We start from the raw sequence: 5,324 nt of genomic DNA, 5'->3' as shown, positions 1-5,324 counted from the left end.
CTCGATCTTACCGATGCACCACGTAATCTCCATCTTACCGATGCACCACGTGAACTGGATCTTACCGATGCAGAACGTGAATTGGATCTTACCGATGCACCACGTAAACTCGATCATACCGATGCACCACGTAATCTCGGGCAGACCGATGCACAACGTAAATGACGATCGGGACCGGGGCGATCGGTCGTATCTGACACCGCCGGCTCGGTTCTAACATCGTCAATGAGTCGGGGTTGAAAAAAAGGACGTGAACATTTTTCCTTATAAAAATCAAACCCGATCATGGATTTTGATTCTGATTGTTGATTATCGCTATTAGAACATATAAGGAGGCAACCAAATCAAATTTGAGAAAATTCCACGATCAGAAAATTTTTTTCGAAAAAAAAAAAAAAAATCGTAATCACCTCGGTCATGGCGAGTTATTTTCCGTATTTCATTCCACAATCAACGTACAACATAGAAGAAATCATCTCTCTAACTATCCTGGTTCAAAAGTTGTATCGGAACATTTCACGTCGTAATATCTCGCCAAGTCCAGACCTCGGCGATAGGTAGTATCTGACACCGTCCGCTCGGGACTGACATCGACTTGGACTCGGGCTGATGATGGGGAGGCGTTTAAGGACGTGAACATTTTTTCCTTATAAAAATTAAAGTCGACAATGAATATTGATTCTGATTACTGATTTACGCTTTAAAAACACATTAGAAGGCAACCAAATCGAATTTGAGGAAATTCCACGATCAGAAAATTTTTTTCGAAAAAAAAAAAAATCCGAAAAATATTTTTCGATTCCTATTACTGATTTACTCTTTTAGAACACATTAGGAGGCAACCAATCAAATTTGAGAAAATTCCACAATCAGAAAATTTTTTTCGAAAAAAAAAAAAATTCGAGGACACCTCGGTCATGGCAAGTTATTTTCCACAATCCATTCCCCAATCGACGTACATCACAGAAAAAATCATCTCTCTAACTATCCTGGTTCAAAAGTTGTATCGGAACATTTTCACGTCGAAAATATATCTCTAAGTCCAGACCGATGCACAACGTAAACTAGGGCTGAACCGATGCACCACGTAATATCGGGCAGACCGATGCAGAACGTAAACTCGATCATACCGATGCTTCACGTAATCTCGATCTTACCGATGCACCACGTAAACAAGGCAGACCGATGCAGAACGTAAAGTAGATCTTACCGATGCACCACGTAATCTCGATCTTACCGATGCACCACGTAATCTCCATCTTACCGATGCACCACGTGAACTGGATCTTACCGATGCAGAACGTGAATTGGATCTTACCGATGCACCACGTAAACTCGATCTTACCGATGCACCACGTAATCTCGATCTTACCGATGCACCACGTGAACTGGATCTTACCGATGCAGAACGTGAATTGGATCTTACCGATGCACCACGTAAACTCGATCATACCGATGCACCACGTAATCTCGGGCAGACCGATGCACAACGTAAATGACGATCGGGACCGGGGCGATCGGTCGTATCTGACACCGCCGGCTCGGTTCTAACATCGTCAATGAGTCGGGGTTGAAAAAAAGGACGTGAACATTTTTCCTTATAAAAATCAAACCCGATCATGGATTTTGATTCTGATTGTTGATTATCGCTATTAGAACATATAAGGAGGCAACCAAATCAAATTTGAGAAAATTCCACGATCAGAAAATTTTTTTCGAAAAAAAAAAAAAAATCGTAATCACCTCGGTCATGGCGAGTTATTTTCCGTATTTCATTCCACAATCAACGTACAACATAGAAGAAATCATCTCTCTAACTATCCTGGTTCAAAAGTTGTATCGGAACATTTCACGTCGTATATCTCGCCAAGTCCAGACCTCGGCGATAGGTAGTATCTGACACCGTCCGCTCGGGACTGACATCGACTTGGACTCGGGCTGATGATGGGGAGGCGTTTAAGGACGTGAACATTTTTCCTTATAAAAATTAAAGTCGACAATGAATATTGATTCTGATTACTGATTTACGCTTTAAAAACACATTAGAAGGCAACCAAATCGAATTTGAGGAAATTCCACGATCAGAAAATTTTTTTCGAAAAAAAAAAAAATCCGAAAAATATTTTTCGATTCCTATTACTGATTTACTCTTTTAGAACACATTAGGAGGCAACCAAATCAAATTTGAGAAAATTCCACAATCAGAAAATTTTTTTCGAAAAAAAAAAAAATTCGAGGACACCTCGGTCATGGCAAGTTATTTTCCACAATCCATTCCCCAATCGACGTACATCACAGAAAAAATCATCTCTCTAACTATCCTGGTTCAAAAGTTGTATCGGAACATTTTCACGTCGAAAATATATCTCTAAGTCCAGACCGATGCACAACGTAAACTAGGGCTGAACCGATGCACCACGTAATATCGGGCAGACCGATGCAGAACGTAAACTCGATCATACCGATGCTTCACGTAATCTCGATCTTACCGATGCACCACGTAAACAAGGGCAGACCGATGCAGAACGTAAAGTAGATCTTACCGATGCACCACGTAATCTCGATCTTACCGATGCACCACGTAATCTCCATCTTACCGATGCACCACGTGAACTGGATCTTACCGATGCAGAACGTGAATTGGATCTTACCGATGCACCACGTAAACTCGATCTTACCGATGCACCACGTAATCTCAATCTTACCGATGCACCACGTGAACTGGATCTTACCGATGCAGAACGTTAACTCGATCTTACCGATGCACCACGTAAACTCGATCTTACCGATGCACCACGTAATCTCAATCTTACCGATGCACCACGTGAACTGGATCTTACCGATGCAGAACGTGAATTGGATCTTACCGATGCACCACGTAAACTCGATCTTACCGATGCACCACGTAATCTCAATCTCACCGATGCACCACGTGAACTGGATCTTACCGATGCAGAACGTGAATTGGATCTTACCGATGCACCACGTAAACTCGATCTTACCGATGCACCACGTAATCTCGATCTTACCGATGCACCACGTAATCTCAATCTTACCGATGCATCACGTAATCTCGATCTTACCGATGCAGAACGTAAACTCGATCATACCGATGCACCACGTTATCTCGGCAGACCGATGCAGAACGTAAAAAAAAAGCTTACAGCACGCGGTGTTCCCAAGCGGTCACCCATCCAAGTACTAACCGCGCCCGACGCTGCTTGGCTTCAGTGTTCTGACGAGAACTGGCAATTTCAGCGTGGTATGGCCGTAAACAACATATATTGCGATATTTTCTATGATATCTCACTTTTTGGGAGCGGAAAGGACGTGAACGTTTTTCCTCATAAAAAATGAAATAACTTTTGGATATTAATTCTGATTGTTGATTTAAGCTTTAAGAACACATTAGGACATATCTCAATGAAATTTGAGGGATTTCCGAAATCGAAAAATATTTTTCGAAAAAAAAAAAAAATCCCAGAAGACCTCGGTCATCTCAAGTTTATTTCCATATTCTATTACACAATCAACGTACATCACAAAAGGAACCATCTCTCTAACTATCACAGTTAAATTTTTGTATCGGAACATTTCACGTCGGAATATCTCGCTAAGTCCAGACCGGGGAGATCGGTCGCATCTGACACCGTCCGCTCCGGTCTAACATCGTCTTGGAGTCGGGGGTAACGATGGAGAGGCGTTTAAGGACGTGAACATTTTTCCTTATAAAAATTAAAGTCGACAATGAATATTGATTCTGATTACTGATTTACTCTTTTAGAACACATTAGAAGGCAACGCAATCAGATTTGAGGAAATTTCAAGATCAGAAAATTTTTTTCGAAAAAAAAAAAAAATTCAAGAACACCTGGGTCATGGCAAGTTATTTCCCACAATCCATTCCACAATCAACGTACAACATAGAAGAAATCATCTCTCTAACTATCCTGGTTCAAAAGTTGTATCGGAACATTTCACGTCGAAATACCTCGCCAAGTCCAGACCGGGGCGATAGGTAGTATCTGACACCGTCCGCTCGGGACTGACATCGACTTGGACTCGGGCTAATGATGGGGAGGCGTTTAAGGACGTGAACATTTTTCCTTATAAAAATTAAAGTCGACAATGAATATTGATTCTGATTACTGATTTACGCTTTAAAAACACATTAGAAGGCAACCAAATCAAATTTGAGGAAATTCCAAAATCAGAAAATTTTTTTTCAAAAAAAAAAAAATCCGAAAAATATTTTTCGATTCTGATTACTGATTTACTCTTTTAGAACACATTAGAAGGCAACGAAATCAAATTTGAGTAAAATCCAAAATCAGAAAATATTTTTCGAAAAAAAAAAAAAATTCGAGAACACCTCGGTCATGGCAAGTTATTTTCCACAATCCATTCCCCAATCAACGTACATCCCAGAAAAAATCATCTCTCTAACTATCCTGGTTCAAAAGTTGTATCGGAACATTTTCACGTCGAAAATATATCTCTAAGTCCAGACCGATGCAGAACGTAAACTCGATCATACCGATGCTTCACGTAATCTCGATCTTACCGATGCACAACGTAAACTAGATCACACCGATGCAGAACGTAAACTCGATCTCACCGATGCACCACGTGAACTGGATCTTACCGATGCAGAACGTGAATTGGATCTTACCGATGCACCACGTAAACTCGATCTTACCGATGCACCACGTAATCTCGATCTTACCGATGCACCACGTGAACTGGATCTTACCGATGCAGAACGTGAACTCGATCTTACCGATGCACCACGTAAACTAGGGCTGACCGATGCATCACGTAAACGACGATCGAGAGGCGCGAAAGGACGTGAACGTTTTTCATTATAAAAATTGAAATAAATGATAAATAATGATTCTGATTGTTGATTATCGTTTTTAATATGCATTAGTAGGCAACCAAATGAAATTTGAGGAAATTCCGATAACAGAAAATTTTTTCGAAAAAAAAAAAAATTCATGAAATCCTCGGTCATCGCAAAATATTTACCATATTCTGTTCGATAATCAACGTATATTTAAGAAGGAATCATATCTGTATCTATCTTGGTTCAAATTTTGTATCGGAACATTTTGACCAAAGTCCGAGCTTCGGCCGAAACAGACACCGCTGACCTGGCCTATCGATCGACCGAGAGTCGGGGATAGAGCGTAAGTGTTGTCTGGAGGGGAACCCTGTGCTCTCCTGACATATATAGGGAAGGTGGTCGCGTTGGGCGATGCAGAACGTTTGGATCGGGAATTATATTTTTGGTTCAGCTATTGGAATATGGTTTATTGTTGGTA

At 40.8% G+C, this 5,324-nt stretch overlaps 1 non-coding gene across 1 annotated transcript; it reads right to left on the bottom strand.

The window, feature by feature from the left end:
• Positions 1–3,157: 3,157 nt before the first annotated feature.
• On the bottom strand, positions 3,158–3,276 carry LOC123688411. Its single transcript, XR_006749934.1, has one exon. It is a non-coding gene; the product is annotated as a 5S ribosomal RNA (ribosomal RNA).
• Between the last annotated feature and the right edge of the window lie 2,048 nt (positions 3,277–5,324).

This window comes from Harmonia axyridis, chromosome X (genome assembly GCF_914767665.1).
Source record: "Harmonia axyridis chromosome X, icHarAxyr1.1, whole genome shotgun sequence".
NCBI classification, from domain to species: Eukaryota; Metazoa; Arthropoda; class Insecta; order Coleoptera; family Coccinellidae; genus Harmonia; species Harmonia axyridis.
Note: the sequence above shows the minus strand (reverse complement) of the source record. Positions and strands in the feature narration are given on the sequence as shown.